Source organism: Psittacula echo (assembly GCF_963264785.1).
Source record: "Psittacula echo genome assembly, chromosome: 13".
In the NCBI taxonomy this organism is placed as follows: domain Eukaryota; kingdom Metazoa; phylum Chordata; class Aves; order Psittaciformes; family Psittacidae; genus Psittacula; species Psittacula echo.
This window is the reverse complement of record NC_137749.1, coordinates 8377429-8395072: the sequence shown is the minus strand read 5'-3', so window position 1 is coordinate 8395072 and position 17644 is coordinate 8377429. Positions and strand designations below refer to the sequence as shown.

Sequence of the window (17644 nt, the reverse complement as noted above, 5' to 3'; positions counted from 1 at the left end):
TGTCAAACCTCTCATCAGTAGGAATGCTGATTCCTAAATCCTTGCTCTAGAGGGCTCTTAAATGGCATTCACTGGATATCAAAACGCAGTACACTGTGGAGGCTCATTATCAGGAATGTCCTAAGCACAGATAAATACCTTCAGTATTGTCTAATGCACAAATATAGCCCTGTATTTCCTTACATGTTTTGTTGAAATGATTTAAGGGATTTAGAGCAGCAGATCATTGCTATAAATACACGCCTAATGAAACCACATGTGCAGTATACTTCCAGGTCTTTAATTTGTTAGGAGCTAAATGTTTATTAGAGTATGGTACAATTAATATTCCCTACAGTCGCTTGAAATTTAAATACCCCTTTCACAACACAAAGATAATGAGTTATATGGCAAGATAAGGTGGTTACCAGAATTCAGGAATGACAGAATCCAATTAATTTAACATTAATTAATGCAAAATCAAATTTATTACAGTTGGATGATATTTGTAATTGAAAGTTCCAGTACAGTGCACATTTTTACGTGTTATCTCCCATCAGTAAGAGATCTCAAAAGAGCACATTCTCCATTTTGAACAGCAGCAATGTTATATCACAAATAACTCTCCTTACATGTTTGCTGTGAGGAACTTCAGCAACCAGGAGCCCAGTTGTGCACCAAGGGCTATGCTCTTGCTTTTTCTCACAGTGGGCCATGACTGAGGCTTAAATAGAAACCTGTGCTTCATTTTCTTTAGCGGCTTTGCAGGGCTACCCCTGCCTTGTTCATCCCTTTCCCCATTTTTCACTCTTCTAGGGAATCACCCTTTTTTTGGGTGGGAAGGGTAAAACCAGCCCTGTAGTCAAATAAACCTTTCAACCCCTTGTCTTCAAAATAAACACTTTTATTGTGGACAGTCCAAGCTCCTTAGGTAAAACCTTAGGTCTCAAATCCAAAAGATACACTGTGTCCTTCTAATAATTTCATAGTGGAAACCCTTTATTTGCCCATTCCTGTGGTGTTATGGAGGTTTTCAATGATTCTGGTTTAGGTTTCGGGATTAGGTGAAACAAGAGTGCCTTAAACCTCTTTAGAGGTTTGGGATTAGGTCTGCATCAGGCCTAATATAGCCTTTCTGTGCAAGGCTAAATTAAATGGCAGGAATATTTGTTGTGCACTGATTCACAGGTGTTTGGCAAAATACCAGAAAACATAAAGGAACCACTGGAAGAATCATGAAGGCAAAGCCATCGAAACATGAGTATTAGCTAAGTACTGCAGTATCACTTGCAACTGTGGGGTCTTAAAGACTGCTTCTAAGTGTTTTTAAGCATGGGTATCATTTTTATGTGTCTCTTTCACATGAATGCAAGTAAATTGAAGATCTGTCGCACAAATGGATCATGGATTTTTATTTGGGTATCACATTCTGGTAATTATTGCCTGTTTTATAGCAAATGTATATTAAAGTTCGTCAAACAGCTGATATCACTGAAGCTCTATTGTTTTATTGTACACATAAATTCTACTCCCTTCTCTGGGGTATGCATTGCCCTGACAGAATACACTAGGTCACAAGGAGAAAAGTACAATAGATTTATGCCTATTATTAAAACACCACCCTGTCTGGCCCAGGAGGCAGACACATTTGCCTCATTGATGAACACGGACTAATTGAAGGAGATAGTTTTGTTGTGTAGGCTGTCTACTGTAAGGCTTTTCAGCACTTTTCACTGCCTTGTCTCTAGCAGGGGTATTTTTCCTCTCCCTGCTCAGCTCCATGGTTTGTAATACTGGCAAGGCCTGACTAACCCTAAGGTACTGTCTGAGCTGAGCAGATTTAATCAAGCAGAGTGAAGAGCAGCTCTGTGCTGTAGTCTCAGGATCTCTGCAAGCTGTGGCAGCTGGTTTGGCTGCATTTGCAGGGAAAAGTTGAGCTTCAGAAGCCTGGCCTTGGTATCAAAAGGAGCCAGATATGTAGTTATGGGGAGGCAATGCACAGAGCTCAATGGCTTAGTTCCTACCGCTGTCCAAAATCAGTTACTACCTGAGCACAACTATATCCCTATACCAAAGCTTTCCCTTCACTGATTATGTGCCTGCCAGTACCCACCCCTCCCAAAAAAAAATTATATTTTGAGTGCATTTCTCCCCCTAGATAGATTTCAATCCCAGTTGTAGACTTGCCTGTATTTAGAAAGTCAGCTACATCTCAGAATTACAGGGCTTCCTCTGGAGTTTTTTTTCCATGCCAACAATCAGTTCTTTTGCAGGCAAGCTTGCATTCCTATGGCAAGTCTTCTGATCAGCCTTGCATACAGCCAGATCCTATCTTCTCATGTCTGCTTGCAAAAGTGAAACAGAAATAGTCAAGACACGTTTCAAAAGAGTATGCCCCCTCTAATCAGATGAGCTGTAAAAATAAGAGGGAGGGTAACTAGAAGGATTTAATAATCTTAGAATCTGTATAAAACATTATTTATGGCATAAGAGAAACACAAGGCTTGAGCTTTAAATATAAGCTCTTTTCTTCTTTAGTGGTGCATGTAAGGAAGAACAAGAGAGAAATGTTCCAGTCAAGGACAAAATCATAAAATAATGAGCAGAAGAATTAAATAGAAGTATTAGGGGCAAAGGGAGGCTGAGTGGGAGTTTGTCTTCATACATGATTGATCTATACTTGAAAAGAAAAAAAAGACTTCTTATGCTTAAACGAGATGGTTCTTTGAGCATAAATAACAGTCTCATGTCAAATATGCTGCTATTCCCAACGAAGTCTTTTCACTACAAAACCACAACATTCTCAGCCCTAATCTCCTCACCTAAAACAATATGGCTGGTGGCTGTGAATCAGCACTTTGAAATCAACCTTTGAAAACAGCAACACATTCAGGGTGAAAAGAAATGGAGGAGACAAAGAACTGCTGTTTATAGAGCTTTGCAAAGTGAGGCCCCACCTTGCTTGCTTGGCAATATGCTGTAACACCCGAGAATTGTTTTTCTCCCTGGGTGGGAAGTCCAGCTCCACGCAACAACCTCAAGATACTGGGGCTATTGATGTATCTGTGTGTTTAGTGCCACATCAGGCCTAGCTGTCACTGAAATCAGGAGCATTGAAACACAAAAATCCTCCTGGATACTTAAGCCTCAGATTATTTCACCTTTCAAAACAACAAAGGGCTCTGACCAGAAATCTGAAGGGTTCTTGCATTTTCGGAGCTCATGGAAGGTGGTGGGTGATGCCAAGCAGCAAGAGGGGAAAGAAGACATGAAAAGTCAGAGATTTGCTCAGCTCCAGCCTGGGGAGGAAGGGTGCGGTGAGAACAGCTGGGCACACTCTGCCAAAATGAGCACTCCTCCTTTCCCAACCTATTTGCAGCTATATGGCCATGTCCCCTCCCTTGTGCTGACCTTAGCACTCATCTGAGGAGCGTCAGGACTGATGCAAGGCAGGAGCATGGTGCCAGGAAAGGAGAGGGCCTGGGAGAGAGACCGGTCACACTGGAAGAGACCTGCCCTGAGCAGTGGCACCAAAAGGAGCAGGCCAGCTGGGCCACAAAGGTTTCCATCCAGCAAATGACACCTCACCTTAAGCAGGAAGCTCATTTCCCTCCACAGCTAGTGAGAAAAAACAGTCTTTTAACTACATGGGAACATCCCATCCACCTTTTTTTTTTTTTCTTTTTTTTTTCTGATTCCACTGTTTCCTAGCATAACACACTTAAACAACAAGCTCTGAAATCCAGAGATGCCCTCCCATGGGAAGTGGAAGATGACTTTGATCACATCACAGCCCTCAGTACTGCTGTGCTCTCAATGGGAAGACCCTGCACTGCTGATCGGGGGCATCCTATGGCAGCGAGACCTGGAGCAGGACCATGCAGGGAAACACTGGCATTCACATTTTCATGTAGGTTCTAGGGGCACTGTCTATAACTCAGGGAAATTCTTAATAATTTTTTAAGTCCTTCTCAAAAAAAAATATTTCATTGTTCTCATCAAAAGGATCATTGGAAAATGGCCTTTGGACATGGTCTGGAGGCATCAGCTGCACAACCACTCCACCAGTGCTACCCTTGCAGCAAAGCTCTTGAGGCAGAGCTCAGATGAAAGGGAGATACTGACAGGATGCCAAATCTAAACTCTCTGGAACAAGGCAGAAAAGAAGACCAAGGGGCAAACCTATATCTGGGTCCAGCCGCAAAAGCCCATGCTTCTGTTAAGTCTGAACAAAATCCTTTGATCCAAATATCCCTACTTTTTAGGGATTCCAAACTTAAGTGAAAACACAGCAGTTTCACCCTAGCTTGAAACACAGCCTCACACCTTTGATTTCTCAGAACAGGTCATTTTTCTTGGGGTAAAGCACGTGGACAACAACAGATACCTCTTGTCTGGTTCAGACAGACCAACCAAAAGGCTTAAGTGTACACACACACCAACAGCAGCATGTGATGGGATTTAATGCAAGGAAATCAAACTCTCTACCCCACCTCCTGAGCTTATGCTTTAAAGACCAGTCCTGTGCTCACAGCTGGAGTTTATGTGAGTCCTGCCTTATTAATTAAGTGTAGCCAGTGCCTTTTCCCCATGAATTCCAACAGAAGCAATTAGAAAGCAGATACTTCACACAGAACAGCTGGTTCATTTAACACCCTCGCTATTTGCTCCCCTCCCCCAGCCAACTCATGTCCCACTTTTCCAACCTTTCATGTAATGGAGAAGGAGAGTAAAATCAAGGTGGCAAAACCAGGGGCAGCAGATAACCATATTCTTATTAAAAATCATTTAGTGCCATGTTGAAAGCAGAGGAGTGTTGCCCAGAGCACTCTTCTGAGCAGGGAATTGTAACATTCACCTAACAGATGGGAAAAAGAGCTTTGGCTGTCTACTGTGTCCTTCTTAAAAGGGGATCTGTATCAAAGTAGCAGCACATTTTCTTCACCGCAGGCTGTTGATGTCATTAGAGCAAGTCTCGTTTTTATTTAGCGCCAGAGTTAAGAGTCACATAAAATTGGCACAGGTGAAGGCACCAGGCCCATTAAGTTGTGCAATGTGACTCTCTGGGAATTTTTTGAATGTTTGTGCACCTTCAATTTATTTATGCTTGGGCAAGCCAGCCCCAGAGCCTCTCTCCTCCCTGTTTCCCAGTATGAATACAGCCTCAATCCTGCCATTAGACCTGTAAAAACCCCACTCAAGCCACTAAATTTCCCCCACTCCTGGGAAGGATCCAGTTACAGGGAGGTCAGTCCTGCCCTCCTCTGTAACATGCATCACCAGGAGATGCTACGGACGTAAAATTAAACCCATAGCCAAAATCAGTGAAAGTGAAATCTGCCCTTGCCAAACAATGTTAAGTGCATGTTCTGCTCCCAGACAGGTACTCTAGAGGCTGGCTCTTGATTAAAGGTAGGCAGAACTTTCCAGATCGAAACCAAGTTAAGTGGAATGAAGATTAATTTGCCTCTGCAAAGGGGCAGGGACATAATTCCAGTGTATCTGAAGCAAAGGGGTCCTCAAGAATCACAACATCTCTTTTTCTGGCACGTCTCACATTTTTTTAATGTAGAATTTTTAAGTAAAATAGAGATCTGGTCCCACATAGGGTATCTGCTCATGGCATTGATACGAGTAATAGCAAAAGAGCAGACAGCTAAAGTACCCCAGTGCTGTGAGATTTTACTGCTAGATGATTCCTCATTGATCCTGAAATGAAGCAGACATTTTCATAATATGGGGAAGATTTAGGTCCAGCCATAAACTTCCAATTTTTTTTCTGAAAGAGCAAGCTGTCAGAGAGGCTGCTATTGCAGCCATCCATCCAGATGTTTGCCATCTTTATTACAAATATTCAGGAATCTTATAACACATTACACACTCTACAGCTGCCTGACGAGGTAGCTATCTAATACCTACATTACAGACAGGGAGAACAAGTTAGTAGGGATTAAATGCCCAGCTTCCCACAAAACACCACAGGTGTGGCTAGAAATCAAAACTCCCAGTCTTTGCTGTGTTATACTAATCTGCTTATGTGCTTTGCTGTTAAAAATCATTTCAGTAACATGTACTGTAAACTAGTACTCCTATCAAACAGAAAGATCAGCATATGCTAGAAAATCTCAACAGTTGATTAGTCACCTGAACACCTTTCACCCTCCCTTTTTTTCTGGATCTTTCTAGAAGGAGAAAAATAAAAGGGCACCCCTTTATCACTGCAAAGGCTTCAGCTAATGAAAGCAAAAATCACATTATATATTTTGGCAGTTAGTAATAAATACTATTATTAAAGCTATAATAAGATCAGCTAATGCTGTATGAAATACTAGTGATGTCGGAGCACAAAGTGGAGCCCCCATCTCTTTAGTTAAAATTACAAAATGATTAACAGCCCAATTAAAAACATTTTTGTTTTTGACATGATAAATTATACTTTATCTACCTATCTGTAGATATAATTGATTATTTTATCCGTTTGCTGTTGGCTGTCATTAAAAAAGACAGATACCATGGCTTTCTGGCCTCTCTCCCGCTGAGAGAAAGAACAAATCCTGCTATTAACGACAGACAGGATCATTATGAAAAAATTCCATTTGCCACTAGGCAACATAGCCGAGTTCCAGTAATTATTGTATTAGTCAAGCTGTTGAGAAGTTCCATAAAATTGAGAGAGTTTTTAAGGAGCATTCAACATTATTTGGCAACTTTTGTGATGTAACAATTAAAACCATGCTCCAGGCCCCAAAATGTGCAGGAGATTGCCAAAATCAGATAAAACCCTAGAGGGCCCCTGACTTGCAAAGAAGGAAAAAAAAAATCAAACTGTTTACTTTTAGGATCAGACATTCATCAACATTTGGCTTTTGTTTCAGCCAGTGTCAGATAATAACAGCACCACATTTTCAATCGGCTTCTAACAAAACTCTACACACTTTGGTGTCAGGCATGTGAGAGTTAGCTGAGGCTGACACCAACTTCTCTTCAGGGGAGCTTTGTGGGAGCCGATGCTACCAACGTTGCTTAGCAGAAAGATCCCTGAGAGCACTCAACCGTACCTTCTGGAGTGAATCATGGCTGTTCTCCACCAGTGAACATCAGGAAATCACTGGGGAGATGTGCAAGTTATTCCTTCCTCTCACATCCAGGAGCTGAGCCAGGCAACACCTCAAATTGTCAGGGCTCCAGGGGATAAAGCAGAAGTCTCTTGTCCCCATTAACCTGCCAAGGATCTGTTAAAATATATTTAAAAAAATCACACTTTAAAACTGCAAAGGGAAGTTGCTACCGAACCAACTTACGGCCATGTTTATCATCTACCTACTTCTCTCCTGAGTGATGTTAGGGAATAATGATTTATAATACCAGAAATGAAGGTACAGTATCAGGCTTCTGCAGTGGAAGGCAGTTACAAAATGCAGAGCTGGTTTAGCCTACTACAGACTATAGGAACCACGTCAAGAGCTCGTTTGTCTGCAAAGAACTTAAAAGGGATTGATCTCCCTTCCCAGAATAATGTGCCCAAGTCAGCAAGTTTCCACATATCAAAGAACTGTGATGGGAGCAGTAGTTTTCCAAGCAGTCAAAGGGAGCTGGGATCTGAGCATGGGACGAAGAGCCAGCATACTGCTGTTGTCACTAGGGAATGGTGGTAGGGCAGGGTTTAGCACTAGCATCCTGCCAGTCTCCACCTGGAACATGCTGTACCAAGCAGAACAGATAAAAAGATACACTGGAGCCTGCCATAATATAGCCTTTCATCACACAGCTCCTGGATTGGAGATGGCTGCCAACTGTTAGGGCCTGCTGACCTATTTATTAATAAAAGAACCAAACCCACAACCCTTAGTAATCATGGCTTCTATCTGATTTAAATGGGAACAGTGACATGGCACTACATGCCAAGGGCCAGCCACCTGTGGCGCATGGGCAGCTCTCGAACCTTATGTTATATTGCCAAGGGAAAGGCAGGAGCTCAGACTTGTGAGAGAGAGGGTGTGTGAAAGAAAAGCAGCTCCTCTCTCCAAGCTCTGAAACTTATTTTGCTGCCATGCAAGGCAGGCATGCCTGAGTCCCTAAGCTCAGGAACCAGCAAATGCTGGAAGCTACTGCCACGTTTTCCAGCACATTTAACCTCTAGGTTGGGTCTGGCAATTACTAGGGTGTGGTGAGATGTGTTGCTATAGAAGTATAAAACTCTCAATAACTAACTAGCTGCTTTTTGGAAAACATCACCTTGCAGTTTTCTTCAGCAGAGCTAAAGCATATAATATGGTAGTATTCAATTTTCTTCTATTTGTAGCTGTCATATAAAGCAAAACATCCTAGGTCAAGCTCAAGGTCATCTATCAGTGTGGAGAATGAATAATTTCAGCTTATTCTTGAATTATATGAGTAAATTGTGCCAGATGAAGACTTAGAAAGTTTTTTTAATGTTATTTATTAGCACTAAAACTTCCATTATTAAAAAAAACGATATTACAACATACATGCATAAAATCCATCTAAACTTTAAAAAAATCATGTGAAAAAGCCTAGATTCCTCATGTTTTTTTGTTAGTCCCTTTGGTTTACAGCTCATCTCAACCATCAGGAAAACACAAACTTCAGCACATAGCAAAGGGAGCTCAGTGATGAAATAGGGAGAGTGGAACAGATTGACAGTGCATTGTCTGTGGCTGTTGCTGAGAACAAGATGAACTAATTGGAAAAAAAATTATAACTTTGTAGTGAAATTGTAGGAATTTTGGATCAAGAGCTACAAAGAAGGCTTAAACGCCCCAATTCAACCAACTCCCCTCAGACCACTCCTATAGTTCCCCTGTGGACTGCAGAGTCAAGCCTGCACAATTCAACCAGTTTCCATCCCAGCCTGGCTGTTCAGGCTCTAGTCTGTAGGTGCTTGCATCTCCCCCAAGTTGTGTCAGCTGGTGTTGCTGTTCAGAAGGATGCCAGATGGCTAGAATGTTGGCCAACCTGATTTCCAGATGACTGATTATTGTAGCTACCACTTTCATTAAAATAAAAATATATATATATGTAAAAGACAAGTTTATCACCTGCTAACACATGCCATGATTGTCTCTTGGTCAATAGGCATGCAGCAGACAGAGCCACATACTTCTCTTCCACACCACCAGTATCCAGAAGAAAAAAGATTAGCTCATCTGCTAAAGCTATCAGGCCCTTTGTGCTTCACTGTATCAATTCCTATTTATAGGATCCAGTGCCCTCTACTGAGCAGAACCAAAAAAAGCATTAATGTGTCCTGGGCCCTGCAAAGTTACTGTTAAGGTAGAGCAGCATTAGAGCTGAACAGTTGGAAGCCTACCTCCCCCCTCCATGCCCACACATGCTCCCACTGCCTCATCTGCCACCAGTGTTTCCAAGTTATTGTAAAGCACCACATGCAAAGTATCGAGGAACTTGCAATGGCTATAGAGCTGTCAGAAGGGTAACATGTCATTTTCTGGAAGGGAAAATCCATGTGGACATATGGTAGTCTTGAAAGGAGCTGGACTAGCAACCTTGGCAGGCTTGAGCTGAACAGAAATGTTGCTGCTTTGCCTTGATCTTTATTTACAATAAACGCCTCGGCTCCAGCTCAGCGTTTTATCTGGGAACAGCCGCCAGCATTTCTGTGACCATGTTCCGACTCATTGCTGCACTGACATATTTATACGTGGGCCAGGGCCCGGGCAGCTGTGAATAAGAGGCCATATATCAAGAGAGGAAAAAGGGATGCAAAGATGAATTTTATGAAATATTTTCCATTTTTCTTTGACTTGGTTGTGCATTTTGCTACGGCCCATTGGGCACTCACTCAGCACTTGAACACTTTGCTCCATGCAGTCTCGCCTATATTTCTAATTGTGTCTACATGCCAAGCCTAGCCCAGTACCTGAGGCAGCCCACAGGAAAAGAGAGATTAAAAAAAAAAAAGAAAAAGGTGGATTGGAGGCAAATTTCCTGCCCTTCAATGGCATGTACCATGGAAAGAGAATGATGTCTTGTAAGTCACCAGTCTTTCCTGATTTCTGCAGGACACAAGCTGTTGCATTCTACATCTGAGTGCAAAAGTGAGAGGAATTATTTCCGCTAGTTTGTGAGAGAAAACAATAAAGTCCTCTTTGCAATCTAAGGAGGTCATATCTTTTATTTCTTCTCTGGGCAATGTAAAGGGTTAATTCCTTACAGTGTTGACTACATCCTTTCCTTTTTCCCTGTGGCTGACTAATAGGTTAGATGTATTGACTCTGTTTAAAAAGACAGGCTTTGGACATAATATTAATGATACTGTATGTGCAATAACATTATAAAACAAACACAGAGGCACCTGGGGAGTCTGAAGGCATCTTCTGGCCTTTCTGGGATGACAGCAGAGAGTGGCCCTCCAACATCTCCATGTGGAAAACACCATCTAGCCCAAGAGAGTTTACTTTGAGTGACCCTCTCGCCTTTCAAACAATGAGAAGTCAGGACCATTGTGAAGCTGAAAACTTGTTTCATAGGAAAAGGCCATTGCTCAACCAGCTGAAGAAGGGAGGGTTAAAAAAGGAACCCAGAGAAACGATCAGAAAGAAAAATGACATTTCAATGGAATAACTGCTGGTGTCTTTCCTCTGGCACTGATGTCCTAACAAAGGGTGTAAGAGTTTTTCCCTTATGTTTTTGCAAGGCAAAGATGGGAAGAGAGCACTCTTTCTTTATTCATTTGTCTTAAGAGTCCCACTAGCACCAAACAGTCACTGCAAATACTTATCCAAGGCTCAGGTTTGTCCCACTGGGATGCAAGAACTGCATGCTCCCTTGACAGCCTATGGACAGATCCAAACCAGCATGCAGAAATGCTTATTTCCCTCTACTATCCATTTAATAGGTCTAGGAGAGAGAAGCACAATTCCAGTTACCACCTTGGGATGGTCTGAAAGCTAGGTAGGCTTAATCGATCATTTGCAGGTACTACCTACTACAGATAAGGTGTCAGTACAGTAAGTCTCACTTCAAAGACTTGTCAGGCTTTGCGCAGGTGTCCTATCCTAAGTGTCATAGTACAGGCAAAATAAACTAGATGCCCTACTGCTGCCAAACCATAGATTTTTCTAGTACAGTTGTGCTTAAATGGAGCTGAATCAAAGTGACCTCACCTTGGATAAAGGGCCAGCAGCTCTCAGGAAGAGATCTCCTCCATTGAGTAAAACATTTGTCAGCACCGTTAAAGAAACTTCTTGAAAAGTTCTTTGGAGTTCTCTTCTCTGGATGGTTTCGTTACCTGCACTGGAGCAGCTGAAGTTGCATTGGAAAGGAGCACTGGATGTCCTCAAGCATGCTCAGAGCTTAGCAGGAGACTGGCAGGGGAAAAAAGTCATGGGCATTAAGCTAAGATATGGGGATCATTGAGGGACACACTCAAGATCACAGACGATGCTTACACCAAGAATTGGACCCACCAAGCTATCCAACACCTCTGAATTTTTCATTGAGGATTAGAGTGCATTTAGGATTCAATTTTAATATATAAATGCATGATTTGGAGCTATGAAGGAATGGCAAATTAAATACTAAGGAGTTTGTCACATCTCTGTTCAAAGCAGGCTAACATTTCATGTAAGGAATTACATGCTTCAGACAGTTGCAATTATCTTCTGGACAAATAATTTATTCTTACTTCGTCTGTTGTATTCTTATTTCAATTTTTATTGGAAATATAAATACCTATGTCGGTCACCAAACCAAATAAAACAAACATATTGAGTAGGGTCTATTATAGACTAATATGGAAACAAATAATCTGCGAGTCTGGTTTTATTTATAAGCTTATTTGAGTTTTTACTCTAGGCTCATATTAATCTGGTTTGTGGTTTCCACATCTGTACTGCTGATGCCCAGTGCAGACAGCATGCCAAGTTGGACCTGGGCATCCTCCAAGCTCTAAATGGAAAACATATGCTTCAACTCTAGCTACCTCAAGACAAGCAGGGCAAGTAACCTACCAAGTAACCACAGCGGGTGCAGAAGGCAGAGCAAAACTCAGGGGAGCTTTCTGAGGTGCCTGTTTGCAAGCTTCTTGCTTCTGACTTGCTGCAGGGGCAGCCAGGCTGCCGCCTGCATTATATTTACTCTCTCTGATGATCAAGAGATACCAGTTCCCTTCACAGCCTCCCCTTTCCTCTAGCTGTAGCTAGAAATTCCCAGACTGGACCAGTTAGTTCATAGTGTCAGCTAGTAATCCATATTCTACAGGAAGATGGAAGAACTCCTGCAGATGATGGCAATGCAGTATGAATTCTTTCCAGAACCCTTGATTATTTTTAATATTTATAAAAAGCATTCTGAATGTTCACAAGAGCCATAAATATATATAAAAAAAATGCCCATGCCCCTTGTCAAGCCAAAATGGATCCAGCTGTTTTGCGGTGCTGGTCTCTGATTGCGGAGAATCCCTGTATTAATGAAAGATGTATAATGGGAATCCCAAACTAGAAATATGATCTCTGCTAAAGACTGTTCAAATCAGCTATTAGAGAATATTTCAGGGAAGTATGTGAATACAAAGCTGATTTTCAGTACAGCTGAGATCCAGTCCTAGGAACCCATCTCCACGTGGACATCTGACTGCTTGCAGACACTTTTCAGAGTAAGCTGCTTCCAGACAAACTTTGCTTTGTGCTGGTACATCTCCAGAGTTTTGTGCCAATATAACTGTATCACTCATACCTGCTTCTTTCTCAAGCACAGGAGGGAGGCCACTATGTAAACTGCAGCAAAATGACATATATGACAGTAGTGAGAGAAAAGGAAGCAGTATTGCTGGCATAAACACTAGAAACTTGGCAGAGCCAATCAAATTTATTCCCTATGTACCCTCTGATGGTCATCTGTCAGCCTCTCTCACCTGTAGTAACTATCTCTTTCCTCACAATTTTGACAAAAGAGATACACAGCAGTGCCATAAAATGTTTTTTTTTTCAAGTTACTATAGTATTGTCTGTGTGTGTTGTCCATACAGAATACCATGATTAATTTTCAGAATTCAGAGCAGGGAAAGAGGAAATATGGGGGGAGATAAAAAATTAACACAACCTCAGTGTCCCAGACATGTTGAAGGGAATCACTCCATCATCCATCAGTCTCCTCAGAGAACTGCTTGGCCCAACATGGCTGCTCCACTGGCTCCCAGGCAGAGGCAATTGTTATGAAACTGAGATGGCAAAAGAGCAGTGTCTGATAACAGAGGGGCAGATCTGTCAACAGCACAGAAGGCAGTCATTCCTTGTGGCAGTGGCTAGAGAAAAGAAGATGCAATTAACAATTAGCTTTGGTATGAGAAGACAAAACCCTTAAAGCACAGTTTCTACTGCAGCAAATCAAGCCACAGACTTAGGAATTAATGGTTCAAAGTCTTGATTCTTGCCTCCTAGATATACTGTAAGATGAAAGAGAAAGTGAGTTTCCCCTGCCACTTCATTCTGGCTAGAGAAGAACCGGGACTTAGCCATGGAAAAAGGCCAACCTCACAATAGTTATAGGAAATGAAAATAGCTTTGCAGCATTTCCAAGCAAATTCAGCACACCTTCAGCTTTGCATTTTAGGTGCAAAATTCAGGCTCTTCACCCCCGAAAACAAAACTGAAGCTTTTCAGCAGGTGTTGTACTATCTTCCATTCCCATTCTCTGCTTGAAGCTCCCCAGTTTTTGAAGTTAGAACAAATTCACAGAGAGCTCTTGGTGTGTCAAAGTGGCTTTGCTTTTGTAGGTTTGACCTCTGAGCTGCATCTGCCTTCTCCCAGACTTGGTTAATGGATCTGGAAAAACATGCTCATGCCAGTTACACTGTTTATATACATAAACTGAAGGTTTATCTACATTGCTTTCTTCTAATAGTCTCAAAACTGCTGTAATGCAGCCCTGGCAACAACTGATCCAAGAAGTTGTATCCCCAAGCAGTGAGTCTAAGCTATGCTGTAGGAAAAAGAAAGATTCAGAGAACATAATTTCTAGACATGGGTCATACGTTTATTGTCAAGTACTGCCTCAGAAGGATGGACTGGATTTTCAGCTTAGAAATTCCAGGTATAATTTAGATCTGTTGGACTTAATTTCCAGCAGAGACTAGATCTATATAATTCATGTTAGAAATTCAGATTATGACATCTTCCACAAGCCAGTACTTGAAATAAAGCAACAAAATTGCCCCCCTTTTTTTATTTTACTAAACATACAGAAAAGGTGCTTGTCTGATTATTTTTTTTATAGATGAAAGTATATCTAACTATACTGTCAGTGTTACCCATTTGACAGATGTGGTTTAGGCACAGCTTAGTCTACATCAATGGCTATAGCTGCAGGTTTTGCTAGAGCACCTAAATATTACAAGTCCCATGAGCATACTTCTGGGGAGGCCGCATCTCAAACAACGTGATGTGCAAGCAATACTATCAATGTATGCGTAAATGAACTATTTCTGGTGCAAAGTCAGGTCTCTTTCTCTCCTTAATACACCCTGGGCATGGATTAATTAGGACTTTCAAATGATGTTAAAGAATTACCTTGTTCTATGATTTCACAGTTCACAGGTGCAGGAGACCAAATCCAGCAGAGCCTACAGCATAGCCAGCCATTCTCTCCTCCCTTCTTCCTGATTGCTCTGGTTCTTTGTGCCCTACAATAATTTCTCCTTCTGTTCTCCAGCCTCCTTTTTTTTTCCTTTGTCCATAGCACACTACAAATTATTGGTGGTTGCAATGATTAATTTCACAACTCACACCTAATTTGACCCTAATTACTTTGCCTGCAAAAGGGACAACTCCTTGTTGATCCAGACAACTTATCACCCCATGAACACAATAAAAAGGCAGAGCTGGTTATCAACAGGGAGATGCCCATTAGTATTTTTACAGGCAGAATGTCAGGAGGTCCCTTATCAAGCAGGGAGTTGGCATGTACTCCAGGCATGCAAAGGGAGGCAGGGGGAGGCAGGCTGCTTTCAGCCTGCAAGGCCACACAATATGGGATGTGGTCGCTTGAAAGAGGAGTGGGAAGAATGACAGATGGTTTGTGCCTGCGCGTTTTTGTAGAGGACACCAGGTTCCTGCCATGGGAACAGCGTGGACAGTAAAGGCAGTGACTAGATGTGAAGAGTGACAAAGCAAGTCAGCCACGGACAGCCAGTGGGAGGCCAGAGGAAATGCACCATTAGTCAAAGCTGGAGGAAAATAAAATGCGATGACAACTGGGCCATTCATGTGCTTCCCCTTCAAGGACTGACCAGACCCTTCGCAACTCAAAAGACTCAAGTATCAGCTTCTTTTTCTCTTCAGCCAAGCTAATGCGCACTGGCACAGTCTGAGAAACTCCCTTGTCACATTAATTCTTATCTTGTTGTTTTTGGCAACACTTCACTGAAATACAGTGAGGGAGAGTGCTTCAATTAATAATGTAGATCTAAGTGAACACCCCCCTCCGCTGTTCTTAGGCATCAACTCAATAGCTTAAAGCAAATGTTCGCCCAACTTGTGAACTTTGAAAATATTAGGGCTTTCAGATCTAGAGCATAAGACAATGAAGTGGCCTCACAAGGATGTTTAAGCCACACACGTGGGACAATCCCATCATTCTAGGGTAACCTTCTGCACTTTGAGAATTTGCTACTCCATACAAAAATTGCAAGACCATAGGGCTCTCAGTAACCACAGTGACAGAGAAGGTGGCCTTGCATTTCACAAGCAGATTTCATCAGATGTTCCACTTTGCCACTGTCATGGAAACCCAGAGGCACTGTTGTCACAGCTTGTGAATCTGATACGTTTTGTCATTAAAGAAAGATGATGCCTTTCAGAAGGTCCAACTGTAAACACAAATGGTTGGTCTCTTATTCTTCAACTGGGACTATACCACAGCTAAGAACCAGACATATTTAGAACTACCTCCTCTAGAGTTATTGCATTTCCAGATTTGGAAAGTACAAGGGAGTTCAAGGAAGGTGCAAGCAGAAAATCCTGAAATGCCCTCTTACAAATACACTGGGCTCTTACCCTATCCAAAGTGAATTCACTTATTAACACCTAAACAGGGGTAAAAGTAGCTAAGTAAAATAGAATGAGCATCTCACGAAAAAACAGAACAAGAAAAATTCAAGGAGCAAGGAATAATACAATTAAATCCCTAATTAGGGATAAGAACCAAAGTCCTGACCTGAAACTTCAAGCTATCATGACATACATAGAATGAGTAAGGCCAGAAATCAATGCAAGCAAAGTCTGAAGTGTCAAGAGAACTTCTCCTTATTTTTCCTGTGGTTGAAATATGTCTAAGAAATAAACTGAATGATAATTAAAGGGTCAAAAATCAAAAGTATTCCCATGATTCAATTAGATCCCAGTCTGGTGTAAATTAAATGAGTCAAAAAAAAAACCAACTCCTTTGACAATCTGAGACCCACTTCTTAAGTCTCCAAAGCAGCCTGTACTCTTTAAATTGCTTCCTGTTATATGGTTAACAATTGTTGCTTTCTACATTATGGGAATCATTCATCTAAGCTAGCCAAACTGAACAGTGCTATCAGAGTATGACATGATTACCCTACTGCCCAAACTACCGTGCCTAACAGCTTCTTCCCAATTATTCAGGAGTCTCTTGCCAGCAGAACATCAGCTGACTCCATTTCTCTAAGTAAAATGCCTGAGTTTCTTGATGTTTTCAGCTATGTTTGTACAAATTGCCATCGTGTGAAGTTGAAAATTAATGCACTTCCTCTTGATCCTTTGAGAGAGACAGAAAGGAAGGTTATACAGATAAAATAAAAAATGCCCCAGCTCAATCCTTTGTCCCAGTTGAACAAAGGTGTTTAAATAAAGATTGCTGTGCATTACTAATTGCGTTACAAACTAAGGCATCATGTACAACAGCTCATCCTCCTGCATAAAGCTAAAAGCTGATACATAAACTGCTGCTCTGACACAGTGTGAATAGAATATTGGTTGGTTGCGTTATGGTTTGTTCACACATTAGAGATAAAAATAAAACAAGCTTTCAATTCTGACTGTTTTGTTAGGAGCATGCCATGGAACAATGTATTTGGGCCTTGTCTCACAGGGAGCTTGCAAAGAGGGGAACGTTTATTTATTTTCTTGATTCTTTGTTTGAAGCCTAAAAGCTGTCTGTTTTCACTGTTTTCTTTCCCTTGGAATTTTATTTTACTGGAGTTACATAATATTCTAATAGACAAAGCCTGATCAGGTATGTATAGTCCTTTTGGTTTAGATTTGTTTGAGTTCTGTTACCACCTAGCTAATTCTAACTCTTCACACAGCCTTGAGAAAAAGAAGCCTCCTCATGAAAGATTTAAGAAGAGGGATCGTGCTGTTCAGTTTTATGCTGAAACAAGGAAAACCAAGCCTGATTTCCATGCTGCTTTAAAGTAAAGGGAAAGAAGACGGAAAAAATCCAACAGTCTTTCTGAAGGATCTGAAGAAAAACAGAGGAGGAAGTGCAGAAAGCGTATCTTTACAGTTCATCTTTCATGGAGTATAAAAGGGTTTCCTTAAATTATTGTACTAGTACATTGGACATAACACAAACCGCTGAGACTTTTACTTGGAAAAAATTTCCCCCATCCCCTCCTTGAAGATGTTGGTTCTGACAGGCTGCAACTCCCAATACCTCT

At 41.5% G+C, this 17644-nt stretch overlaps 1 protein-coding gene across 3 annotated transcripts in view; it reads right to left on the bottom strand.

The window, feature by feature from the left end:
- Window positions 1-2132: 2132 nt before the first annotated feature.
- The window catches only part of TXNRD2 (thioredoxin reductase 2), a 55909-nt gene continuing 40397 nt past the window's right edge, over window positions 2133-17644 (bottom strand). For 2 of the 3 annotated variants that reach the window (XR_013957911.1, XR_013957912.1), the window contains exons 20-23: window positions 13063-13264; window positions 11127-11327; window positions 7038-7211; window positions 2133-2321 (exon numbers count right to left, since the gene is read on the bottom strand). The gene's annotated coding sequence lies outside the window, so the exon portion shown is untranslated. Of the gene's footprint in view, window positions 2322-7037; window positions 7212-11126; window positions 11328-13062; window positions 13265-16689; window positions 16741-17644 lie in introns of those variants that run through there. The other variant, XR_013957913.1, reaches the window with a different exon arrangement.